Source organism: Fringilla coelebs (genome assembly GCF_963513975.1).
Source record: "Fringilla coelebs genome assembly, chromosome: 2".
Taxonomy (NCBI): domain Eukaryota; kingdom Metazoa; phylum Chordata; class Aves; order Passeriformes; family Fringillidae; genus Fringilla; species Fringilla coelebs.
The window spans coordinates 25297113-25310685 of NC_140029.1; positions in this window are offsets into that span (position 1 = coordinate 25297113).

The window sequence follows — 13573 nt, forward strand, 5'->3', positions numbered from 1 at the left end:
TATTTGTGTTTTAGTTTTGCTGTGCCTCAGGCAACTTCACAGCTTCCCACATCTTGTTTATGATAAATTTTTGACAGATTCAAAACTTGACAACTATTTTGGGCTGCTGTATTTTTATTACTACTTCAGCACCTGGAAGTGAACAGAGTTTGAAATGCTCACAGTGGTAGCAAGAAGTCTCATGCCAGAGCACTACTTCTGAATTTCTCAAATAAACCTCCACAGCAATGGGTTTTTCTGAGCTTAGCCATCCATACAACTGGAGCAACATGGAACTTGTCTGGGGTTGGAGTGGTGTTTTCATTATTGCAATTTTCATTCTATATATCCTGTAACGCAGGAAAAAAGAGATTTCCAGTTAAGATACCAAATTTATCGGAAAGGAGGGTGAAATTTTTCATGAAAAGGGTGAGAGAAAACACCCTAGAATTGCACACAGGCCTCCATTGTGTGTTGTGATGCCTCTGTCACCTTGTCCTCTGTGCAAGGAGTGAGCTCCCAGCCTGGAAGGGCTGTGTTTGCTGCTGCTGTGATGCCTGGAGGTGTGTGCATTACCACACCTGCCCAAACTGCAGTGATGTTATAGGCTCTGGGAAGAAATGAAATGTTTCCAATGGAGCTGAACCTGATCCAAAAGACATCTATGGGATGCCACTTGCCTAAGTGCAGAAGGCTGCATGGCCTGGGACCTGGGCATGAAAGACTCAAGCCCTGGTGATGCAGGTCCCCTTCTGTGTTCCCGAGTGTGTCTGAGAAGCTGGGGAGAGGGCCCCAGAGGGCAGGTTTGTTTAGGCACAGTCATGTTCAGGACTGTTTTGGGAAGCAGTCCTCTGCAGCAGCAATGTGTTGCTGGATATTTTGTCCCATTTTTTCTTTAGGAGGCCAGAAGAGAGGTGCAAGTGTCTGGCAAAGTCATGAAGCAGGAGAAGGGCCCTTAATCCTGTTGCAAAAGTATCAGCTTTGAGCCTTGTGGAGGGTTGGCATGGGACAAGGATGGAATGAGCAGGTCCCTGTCCCTTTGTGCACCCTGGAGGGCCACGGGGTCATGCCCAGCCCTAGAGAACATGCAGACCTTCAAGAGATGTTTTTCTTGTGGTAGTGTGCCTGTGAAGCCACAGTTTATTGGTTTGCTGTGATTTATCTGCTTTATGCTAATAGAGAGCTGTTTCTGCAACTTTTGAATTTATTTAGCCCAAAGCAAGACCAGCCAGCTCTCTTGTGTGTACTGGAAGCCTACTGTAAGCATCAGGAGTGAAGATGAACAGAAATGAACCCACAAAACTGGTGCTGCTGTAGAAGCCTGGGAGTTGGGACTAAACTGTCATTCACATGCACAAGCACAATTCCTACTGATTTCATATCTCACAACTCTACTATCTACATGCACAGTGTCTTGTCACCCTGCCCTTGCCATCCTTTCCATCTTCTGTGACCAAATTTGCCATCAAATGAATTCCTACAGCTTTCACCAAAGCCACTTGGAATTTCAAATATGTTTTACGTTATATTTTAAGTAGAAGTCTTGTTTTCACAAGGATCAGTACCAACTGGGAATTCATTTTGCTGTATTAGCAGGTCTTGATTTTTCTCAATGCAAACGTTAGTGGGCTTTTCTGAGACTGGACACATTAAATTGCTCCTTATGATTCCCCTGTCTTCCTGAAATGTCTTGGTAAGTGTAGATTTGCTAATCATACCATGGGGAAAGTAAAAGAGATTTGCTAAACAGACCAACAAGGAAAATAAATTGGTGTCTGTAAGCTGAAATTGCTTACTAAAACGTTAAAAATATTAATGTAATAGGATGGTAGCACTTAAAATGTGACTCTTTAGAAAAGGACAGAAGCAGAGATTGAAGTCAATGCGGATAGAAACCTTGAGACGCTCATTCCAAAACACTGTTACCCACTGGAGCAAAGACCCGATTAGCATTCACCTGCCTCACATCAGATTCACTTCCAGGATCAGCATCAGCACCTCTCCAGTTATCACTGTGTTGTCACCCAAGACCTGAATTTCCACCGTGAAAGACCGGACACTGGCCTGACCTGGGCTGTGCTGCTCAGGCTGCCCCACACCTTTTCCCTCGATGCCATCCAGGAGCGGTACCCACCCCTCCACTGCAGCTGGCCGCTCAAAGCCAGACTCTGCCAAAGCAGATTTGCCTGCAGTCTCTCCTGGGCCCGTGGAAGTCCCCATTCACACACACAGAGGCTGGAGACTCCCAAAGGGAAAAGCTTTTGGCCACCTCCAGTCCCCTCCCGCGGGGCCAGGGCCACCCGTGCTCTGCTGGGCAGGAGAGGGAGCGTGGGGGAGGCACGGGGAGCTCCAGCCCTGTCACACATCTCCTTGTCACTTCCCAGCAGACCTGGCTGTGCTCATTTTGTGTTTGTTTCACAGGTGATGAGCTGATCCCTTTAGCAGGAGAGTGCAGGAATGGCATCGGGGCTGGGGCAGGACCGCTGGCATTGTCCCTCCTCCCCATCGCGCAGGAATGGGATCCACAAGGGTGATGTCACACTCAGCCTTAGGGAAGACACAAAACAAAAGAGACAGCTAGCAGCTAGTGGCAGAGAAAGAGAAGGAAAGAAAGGGAGATTAAATAAGGACTCTGTGAGTGGAAAGTCGACACTGGGATCTCTGTAACCCGGGATAACCATTGATCCAAATGAGGACAGGTCCTGACTGGAGCCTGGTTCAGCTGGGCAGTGCAGCTGGTAAGCTCTTTAATTGCAGGCCAGCTTTCCATGGGTAGTTGTTGGCTAGTGTTGTAGACCCATAAATTGTTTTTACATGATTTGTTTGTTTTTCTTTGTCTGAACTAGGTATTAAATGTTTTTTCTCTCTTGGAAATAAGCAAATCAGCAAACATGCAGTATTAGAAGGAGTGCTTTCATGGATTGTGAATAGGCTGAGGTTTGAATGGCCAGGTCCCCCTTCAAACACTGATGTTTTCAGTTCATCGTTGCTCAAGCAGCTTCTCACAAACCTCTAACTCTTCTTGGTTTCTCAATTGTTGCCCTCCCTGAAGAAAAGTGCTTGGAAAATAAAATTTAAAAAATAGCAGCAATGTTAGAACAAATGAAATCCATATTTTTGAAAGAAAAATATTAATACTTGCTTTTAAAGACCAGCAAGTTGTTACTTGAGAATTTCCACGTGGTCTGCAAAAATAAGTTTAAATCCCTATGTGGAAGTGAAGGCTGAAGCAGACAGGAGCTATGAATGTGTTCAAGTGGCAGAGCAAGCTGATGGGAAGCATGGATGGAACAAGCTGGGAGCTTGCAGCATCTTCTGAGGAGGGCAGAGCAGAAGGTGACATTTTGGCAGCCAATGTATTTTTAGAAGGGGCCGTGGTTACTATTGCCCTTTATCTTAAGATTTGGCTAAATTTTAACTCCATTTTTTTATTATTTAAAACACTGTTTAGCAATCAGGGCACTTTGGAAAGGGGTGTCTGGCAGCCCTGGGGAGCAAGGCCCTGTCCCTCAGGCTGGGGACAGTTTCTCCATGCACATTGCCCAGCCTTCCCTGTCCAGGCAGCCATCACCTGTGGCCAGCCTCTCCTGCAGGGAAAGATGCTGCAGCAGGAGGCACTTGGGAGAAACCACACTCTGCTGGGCTCTGGGTCTTGGGGTATTTGTCTTCCTCTTGCCTGAAGCCTGAGCTGCCAGTCCCTTCTTGGACACCTCTGTACCTTCACTGTTGTTTCTGCTCCTGTGAAGCCTTTTATTTGCCTCATTCATATTCTTGGGAAAGTGGCTAAATTAAAATAGATTCTGTAAATTGCATGGATAATATACAGCTTCAGTGACGTGGCCTGAAGCTTTTATTGGTAACTGTAACATCTCACTGCAAAGTCCTTTTTGCACACAATTCCTCCCCACTAGGTTATGGAGAGGTTATTGCTGAGGCAATAATTTTCTCATATGCTTCTTTGTGATTTTGTTCTCTCAGCTCACAGGAGAGAGAAAATCACTGTCCAAAAACAGCATGCAGAGCCAGGTGCCCAGCTTGAAAGTGTGATGCAATTTTGGTATGGGGAGAGTATGAAGCAGGAATTTCTGGATGAAATTTCCCAATTTGTGCTGTGCAGAATTCATAGCCTGAGGGATTTCCCTTGGCATTACCTTTAATCAGCAAGAATCTTTCAATCACTTGCTTTCTGCTTTAGCAGCCCATGGACGGGTGTTTGATGTTTGGTCACGACCCCAAACCGTGACCCCTAGGTGCAATCCTGCTGTTTGTTCCTGCTGAGGAGGATGACAGAGCCTGATTCCTGCTTCCACCTCTTCCTGCTTCTTGTCTCTGACCACACTGGGGGCACTGCCAGCAGCAGGAAAGAAAAAAGTACCATCAGGTCAAGGTATATATATGCTTCCCAATTCTTATATGGTAGGGTAATGGAAAAATGACCTTTGCCTGGAGATCTGTATTTTCAGGAGTCACTGCAAGCTTGGGGATGTCGTTTTGCAGGATGGTCAGACCAGAGCTGCGTGTCACAGAGCTGGGATCACACCTGCTAGCAACCAAAGCAGCACAAGTCTCTGCTCACATTTAAAGTTCTGGTACTCTATCAAAAGACATCCAGAAGTTTTGCCTCTGTTGTGCCAAAGCTGCCAGTGCCTTCACGGGACCCAGTCACCTGGTCCACCTTGCACCTCCTTGGTGGATTTCATCTCAGGGGGCTTTCCAGCCTTAATCATTCTGTAATCCTTATTTTGCTCCTCAGTTTACTGAGCCCTGGCTTCCTTCCAGCGTGACAATCCTGGGTGCTTAACAACTGCATTTGCTTTGGACATCTGGCGAAGAGGGTCTCTGTGTGTGTGTGTTTGTGTGTGTCTGTTTGTCTGTCTGCTCAGGGCAGGAAGAAAACAATGCCCTCAAGGATGGTATGGCAGATGCTTCCTTGAATTGCAAATTACAATACTATGTAATGCTTATTAATGTTCTAGGTACAACGAAATGAATTGACTAATCTATTCATCCATTCTCTGATGAAAAGCTACTCGTTTGGGCTGGCCTCATTTCCTTTGTCTGCAGCTCTCTGATCACATCCTATTTAATTTCCTCTTCCATCGAGACACCACACATCCAAATGTGAGTGTTGTTACCATGTTCTGCCTAATTAGCTATAATCATCCTTGTTCAGGGAGGCTGAATTCAGAAAAGTCCAGTAAAAACTGATTATTTTCCCCCTCCTCCACCATTAGCCTTGGCTATCAGGCTTTTTCTTTGTTGTTACAGTGCTAACCACAGCTGGTATAATTTCCATAGCTCAAAGGCCATTAGTAGGGACAACTAGCATGGAAAGCATCTGGCATCTTCTGAAGGAGGATGAAGGCAGGCTTGAGCACCATCCTCCAGCTGGAGGCAACCAGCAGAGACCTTGGACCAAAGCTAAGTTCATGGTGTAATCCTTCCAGAGGCATTTTATTTTTTATGGGATTTTATTAACAGTACCTGAAGGGCTGGGAAACCATGTCAGCAGGGATTTCAGGAGCCTCCAGACAAGGAGATGCCTGGGCGGGATATTCTCACAGCTGTTAATTTCATGTGGAATTTATTTGCACTGATATATTCCTTACTTGATTTCTCAATTATTGCCCTCCCTGAAAGTACTTTTGGAGAGGTTTACACCCTGGTCTTGATGGAGCTTTTCCACACCTGTGCAACCAGTCCTGCCCATGAGGGAGGAGCCCATACCAGGTTGGCATGGAGCTGCTGACCCTGCAGGTGGACAGAACATGGATCTGTCACCTTGGATCCCAGGGTGAAACCAGGCTGATAGCCAGGCATCCTACTGAAAGGTGTTTTCTTGCAGGAACAGCACCTTGTCTGATGCATGACTGCATTGCTTGACCCTATGTGTCCAATGTGTGATGGTCCCTGGGATGAGCTCTGGGTGGATCTAGTGCTGCTCCTCAGGAAGGCATGCTGGAGCCAGTGCCCCCCAGTTAATCCTCTCAGGCACATGGTGACATTCTTCATGCTGTCCTGTGTAAGGACAGGATTCAGAATTGATGATCCTTCCAGCTCAGGATATTCTGTGATTCTGCCATTCACTCCTGGGGCTTTGGACACTAAAGAAGCATTGGACTTACAGGGCAAGGCAGCAGCAGCTCTGCTGGCTGTGCAAGGCAATGATGGGCATGCAAGCTGAGGGTCACATTGTAAGGGCTCTTCCTGGGATTCAAGAAAGCTTTGTAAATGAACCATAGAGAAAAATGGCTGTAATTTTTCAGAGCTCACTGTATATAAAGGTGACATTTACCCAGAGGAGAAGTGTTTCCACAGCATACAGACATCTGGAATACACTGTTAGATTGATCCCTTGTAGCTGAAAATTACCATTACTGTTCAATTGCACACAGACATCTTAAATTATTAATGGAATTCCTGCCTGAGGGTAAACATTGTAGATTCACATTCTGAGATTTTCTGAGAGCTCTTTGATTGCTCACAACTAGGGCTGTTAAATACAGTTATTTGCTTTATACATCTTAAATGGATCAATATCAACTGAAGAAATATAAGGGGGAATGGAGAGTGAGAGTAAAGGAGTAGGAGTAAAGCTACCATCAGTATCTCTGGCATCTTAAGGGGTTTTAAAATCTGGCTTGAGGTTTTGTCCCTTAAGCTCTGTGGAGCACCAGCCCCAGACCTGCACACTGCCCCTACACCCATGGGTGTCTCAGGGCTGTTTTCTGGGGTACCAAAAGTCTGCAGTTTATGAAGGGGGATGGAGAAGGCCACATGGCCCTTGCAGCAGGGATGCTGTCCTGGGCAGTCCCATGAGCTCTTGGTTACCCAGAGACCCCATCTTTGTGCTTTCCTTTCCTTAAGAGAAGTTATATTTTACTCCTGGGTATGGATGGCTTCTTTCTAAAGGCACACCGCTAGAGATGGCACACGGGGTTTCAATCTGCTCTTTGCCTGTGTCCTGCACCTTTATTTGGCACCTCTGTCCACTACTGTTGTTCTTTCTACTCCTGTCCCCTCACCAGCTTCTTAAAGCCAGCTGCCACAGAAGAAAAGCCAGGCTGAGATGGAAGAAGCTGCTCTGCCTCCTTTCCAGATTGCTGTTTGTGCTATTCCTCCTTTTGCAGCTGTCTTGGGGTAAGGTTTCTAAGATGGTGTGAGCCAACAGATCAGCTCCCTGCTGCCAGAAGGGGGTGGTTCCCATCCCAGCCCCTGGCCAAAGCTCCTACCACCCCCTCTGCCAGGGATGGCGTGCACCAGGCTCCTCTCTGAGCAAAGGCAGTGGCCAGGTTTGGCATTTTGGTAGAGGAATGGGAACGGGAGAGGGTCTGAGAAGGTGCTAACCATGCAAGGGGTGGGGTACTGGGGTCAGCAGCAGCAGAAGTGGGATGGGACCAACTCCCTTTTCTCAGCCATGGGCAGCTCTGCAGGCTCAGCTGGGCATCCAGCTTCAGCTGCCAGCAGTGGCTCAGCTTCCTTTCTGCAGGCGCTTCCCAGGTGCCATCTCTCTCCAGGCAGAAGGGAAGAACCCTCAGGTTCAGGCAGACACCTGCTGGGTGCTGTGAGAGGGTGCCAGGAGCCCATGATTGCAGGAGAAATGCAACAGAGACTTTCAAGCCCTCCCTTTTGGCAGGATGGTGCTGTTTGCTGTTACAAACTCAGTCATGCAAAAAGAGGAAAGCTTCTCCAGACAAAACTGGCACATAAGCAGAGTGCTAAAACTTTGAACAATACTTATGTCCAGGCTCTGAAGCATGTTTCTTTTTAATTCTTGTGAGCAAAATAAATTTCTCTTCAGGCATAAGATAGACCAACGCAGCTCTTTTCTTTTTAACTCAGCCCAAACCTGAGAAGCATTGGCATATCCTTTCTTATATCAAGATTCATCCTCACTCATACCATTTTTATCTATTCCAGTCAATCTACACATTTCTTCATACAATACTGCTGCCCTCTGACTTCCCAACAATGTCAGAAAACTTCAGCACTGAAGTGAGGAAAATGGAGATTTAGTATGCCCTGCAGGACAAAGAGAAAAGATTCTTCTAACACTGTGGAGAGAACTGTGTTTATATTTGATGCCCCATTTGCCACAAACAATATCCTAATACAAACATGTTTCACAATATGTTAATCTTAAATTAAGCATGTAATTATTGAGACTGCTGTAACACACCTAGAATCACAGCACAGTAATTATTCCTTACAGTGCCATTAGTTTAGAGCATTTTAAAATGATTGGTGGCATTCAGAGATATTGTAGGGTATGTTCATAACTCCCCAAACAGTGAATCAGATCATTTCATTCATCCAATGTCAGCAAACATCCCAATGTCTGCTATAATACACACAAATGTATTTGGGATTTGAAAATTATAATTAATTAACAAGGTATTTGGATCTGGAAAGGTTGGATGGAGTTTCAAAGCCAGCATTTGAGCCATATATTACGTGGATTCTGTCTCACTTTGCAGTGTGACCCACACACGATGAACAAGCACAGTGTAAGGCCCAGAAGTAAGCAAACAAAAAAAATTTAAACCTCCCCAACAGCATCAACATTGCTTTTGATGGAATCACCTCTTAAAAAAACTTTTAGGAGGTAAAATACCACACAGGCAAAGCATGATCATTCCAAATGCCCCAGGAGCAAAAGCATAAGGGATATTGATACTATGACATGTTTTTGGAGACTGAAAACTCAAATCTGACCCCTGAGGACATATTTAGCTGGACTTGACATTCAGGCCCAGAAGGCTATGCCAAGTCATTTGAAAGTCCAGGACCTTGATTTTAGCTGGCTGTTCCTCCATTACAAATGCACAAATGCCATTCAAAGTTGACCTAGAAAGAATTACATGACACTAATATTGCAACATGAACCCACCTTCAGGAGATGTTGCCCAGCTGTGATTTTCTCTAATATATTCTAGTAGTAAAGCTGGGGTTCAGAAGGGCCAGTGCACTAATTTGTTAGCACTGGAGTACAAAAGCCATCTGACATAAGACAGGAAAATCCAAAACTGTGATATTCCAACCATCTACCATGGCTTCTGAAAAAACGACACCAAATCCCCCAAAGCGCTTGAGCACTTTGAGTGTATCCCAGCCCACAGTGTGGGTGTCGGGGCCAGCAGGTCAGGCTAACAACCACCACCAAATCAGAGGCATTGCAAAGGCTTTTCAGACATGTCCAAACCCTTCAGGGGCATAAATCAACCTGAGTAGAGCCAAGGAGGCAATAAATGCTCCCCTTAAATCACAAAACCCTCCCTTGCAAGTGGCTCTCCATCAGAGGCGTTTGCAAGGGCTGTGGGCTGGCTGCCAGGGCCTCTTTGCTGGGCAATGCCTGAGCAGAGGCATTTGTGGGTGAAGGCACTGCACACCAGATTCAGGCATTGAACTCTCCCATTTCGTGTGCCCTCAGCTTATTTATTACTCATTGAGCACTGAACAAATTCTTCTCAGCTGCGGAAAAGCTGCAGATTTTTGCCAAAGACTTTGTTAGAGAAAATATTTCTCCTTTAGCTATCATTTGATATTACTAGCTCTTACACTTGCCAGATGACTTATGACAGAAACCTTTCTGTGTCTGGCATCCTCCAACACCCCTGCTGAAGTGTATGCTCTGGTACTTTGTCCCAAGGCATCCTGTTCAGCAGGTCGCTGTTTCTGTAAGGAACATCACCACCTCCTGGCTCACTTTGAGATCACTTTATTGCTGGACAAGGCTCAAAATGGAAATAAACCAGGTTTATTTGGTCAAAGTCAAGTGTTAAACAAGTGCAAAGTGCTAACCTACTTACTAAGGACTGTACCTGCTGCCCATCCTGTGTTTTAGCTGTTCTTTTCTCTTTGTTCTGCCTGCTTGGCACAGCTTTACTTCAAACAATATACTTTTAGCATGGAATCCTTTTCTTAACTCTTTTATTCCTGTTTGCATGTGGGCATTTTGTGTTTGCTCTTGAAGCGCCAAAGCACGTGGCTTTACAGAAGTGGAGTACCTCCATGTTGTGTTGATATGTTTATACTAATGAAGTATCTTTTAAATCTGAGCTGTTTGAGTAGAGAGTCCTTGATCTCCAGTTTTCCCTGATCTATTTGCCCCTTCTCTCAAGTGTCAAGCAATTTGCAGCCATCAGATGACTTCCTAACATTTTACAAATCACACATACAGAAGGAGCCCTGGGGGACAGCCCTTTTTTGTCTTCTCAGAGATGATGGGAACCCTTTCGTGAGCTGCATGAAAATCTGCCACTTACAGAGTCTAGAATGCCTGACTTTGACACATTTCTATTTGTGTAGCTCATGTCAGGTGCCCTCAGTGTCTGCAGGAGCTGCACATGACTGTGGTATCACAGATGTCTGACCCAGCAGGCCAGGTGCCAGGGGATTCTCTGGCAGAGCGTTGGTGTTTAAGTTTTGTGAGAGAAGCGCACTTCAGGAGAAAGTTGAAAAACTGATGAAGTCACCAGCACAATGAGCCTCGCTGTTGCATTTCAGCTTTTTTGTCACCAGCCTGATCTCGATCTCCCTTGGCAACTTTTTCAGATTTTCTCCTTCTGAAATTGGTGCAATAATAGGCTAGTGAAGACCTAACTGGTGAGTTGTATTACTCCAGCCCTGACCTTTAAAATTCAATGCTAACATGGTTTGAGGCTAGTGAACAAAAAAAAATAGCAAAGCCAAAAACTATTTTTTATTTAAAGGGATTCTTGTCTCTCTTGCACAGTAATCATTCCCACTAAAGTAATAAAAATTGAAGGGTCTTCAGACCTTTGTCTTATATTGAGTACTGAGTTCAGAATTAAGTTCTGTAGCCCTTAGATTAGGCTGTAGGAGAAACAGCAGGCAAAAACCCCCCAAGGATTGGGCGAGCTGGTCTGTCTGTGCTGTGACAAACACGGGGTTAACAGCAGTTTTCTTACTCACTTGTTAGCTTCACCCAAGTGGAGAGTAGCTCAAGAAATCGCTCATGCTTCAAGTGTTCCCCCAGCAGTGGATGTGCAGGAGCAGGGATGGGTCCCAGACAGCTTTTCTGTCTCAGTGCTGCCCACCAGCCCTCTCCAGGAGCGAGCAGTGTGATGTGTGCAGGATGGGGATGCCAAATTTGTTGTGGGTTGGGAACATCTGGAGGTCTTGCCTAAGAGAGAGCTGCCCTCCATGCCCAGTGGTGAGAGAAGAGCTGTGTCCTGCACATCCTGCATGAAGAAGCAAGGGGTTTTTAATCTGTCAGCCCAGGAGGTGTATGACAGGGGTGGGCTTGCAGGAGGGTCCCTTTAGTGGGTAATGTGCTTCTTCAGGTTCCAGCCCATCTCAGACCAGGCTGCCCTTGCACTGATGACACTGTGGAGCTGGGGCAGGCATTTCTGAGCAGTTCTCTCTCAGGTCCCCATCTCAGCCCTCTCACATGCCCTTTGTAGGCTGCAGAAGCAAGGATGGGGGTCTGACTGATGTGTGTGCACAAACACCAGCTTCTGCGGCGTGTCTGCACAGAGTGCACGGTGCTGCCGTGGAATCAAGGCTGCTCCTCCATCAGCTGCCACCTTTGGGGTTTCAGGGCAGGAGAGTGGCAAGGCCACCACAGGTTATTGGGGCTGACAGTGTAAAGGTCCTGTGGCTCTAACAGGGATGGCCTCAGCTCAGCATTCCCAACTCTCCATCTCCCTTGATTCCCCCAGTCCACCTGCTCTGCTCATAAAGAGGAATCACCTGTTGGGCTGGTGGCCCACAGGGGGACAACCACACAGTCCTAGCCCATGTCAGTGAGCAGCTGTCTGCTATCTGCTTCAGGCTCTCAGGACTTTTCTAGGTGAGTTCTCCTGATGCCTTTCCATTTAAACATGCACCTTCTCCCTGACAAGAGAGTCTCCCCAGGTGTAAAAGCATTTCTCAAATGTTACAGTAGAAGGCATACAGGTAGCACATGTACACCAGATTCCCCTTGGTTTCAGGAAGGTGATCAAAAAATGCTGGGTTTGCTCCAGAGATTACTCTTTCTCTCCCCTAATACAGCCATGACTGATGGCTTGCAAAGAGGCATGTGCTGGGACTGGCTGTGGTGGTGCACAGATCCGGGCAGCCCCGAGTCTCCACAAAGCAGCAGGAATGTCCTCCTGTCTCAGGGATGGGACTGCTTCCTCTTGCAGGGCCAGTGAGCAGGAACCTTCCCCTTCTGTGCTGTGACAACCCCCTGGCAGCACAGCCTGCAGCTCACTCCAGCACTGCTCTCTCAAGGGAGGCTTTGTCCTGCCCAAAGGGAAACACCCAGGTCCCCTCCTGCCAGGGTTGCACTGATGTGATGCCCCTTACCTACCCTGGGAAAAGTGTCTTTGTACTAAATACTCCTTTAGAGCCTGCACTATTTGAGAAAGGTCAGTTCCATGCAGTTTCTAACAACTGATGCAGATTTCAGGTTGTGGACACCTTCTGCTGCAGACTGACCATTCTCTGAAAGGTCACCTCAGGCCAGGGGACAGTGCTGGCCTTTGGCTCTTCCCACAGGTCACTCTATCTAAGATCTTCAAAGAAACAAGGATACAGAAAAGCTTTAACATTAGCTTTAGGAGTAAGGATAAATAAGATAGATAGATAGATAGATAGATAGATAGATAGATAGATAGATAGATAGATAATAGATAGATAGATAGATAGATAGATAGATAGATAGATAGATAGATAGATAATAGAGATAGATAGATAGATAGATAGATAGATAGACAGATAGATAGATAGATAGATAGATAATAGATAGATAGATAGATAGATAATAGATAGATAGATAGATAGATAGATAGATAGATAATAGATAGATAGATAGATAGATAGATAGATAGATAGATAGATAGATAATAGAGATAAATAAACAGCTGAAGGGAGGATATGGGCGAAGTCTGAGAGACATTTATGTTGTGATCTACATTATTCAAAATACTTCTAAGTGGTGTAGGAAGAAAAGCATTCACCATGAGGTGGGAGGGTTTGTTGGTCAGAGAATCATAGGATTGTTTGGGTTGGAAAAGACCTCTCAGATCATTGAGCCCACCTGTTAAAGCCACATCCCCCACTAAACCTTGTTCCTAAAGCCACATCTGCAAAATTATCCCAAGGTATGGGAACTGTGACCAGCTGCAACAGTTGCAGAAGATCTCGTGGCACAAAGTAACTGGAAATAAAGGCAGAGGTGAAGGCTGGTGTTACAGCATTCACCCCAGGTCACGTAAGGAAAACAATCATAATTACATACACACAAGTATTGATGGGCTCTCCATTTCCTCTAAATGCATGAGAAATGTCTGATAGTGCTTTGAGAACACCATTTCAGTGTTAAGGAGTAAAGAGACTCTTGGTAATTACTAGGAGGAGAAGGGAGCACAAAGCAGCATGCATCATTACACTGTAAATTTATGATGCATCCTCTTTTCATATACTGTCATCTCATCTCAAAAGGTTATCATGGAAATGGAAAAGAGGTACAGGAAATAACAGGAATATGCTCTATAGATCCACTTCAAAAAAGCACTGAACAGAATGTGATTCTTCTGCTTGAGAAACAGATGATTGAGGGGAAATATGATGTAGCTCTACAAAA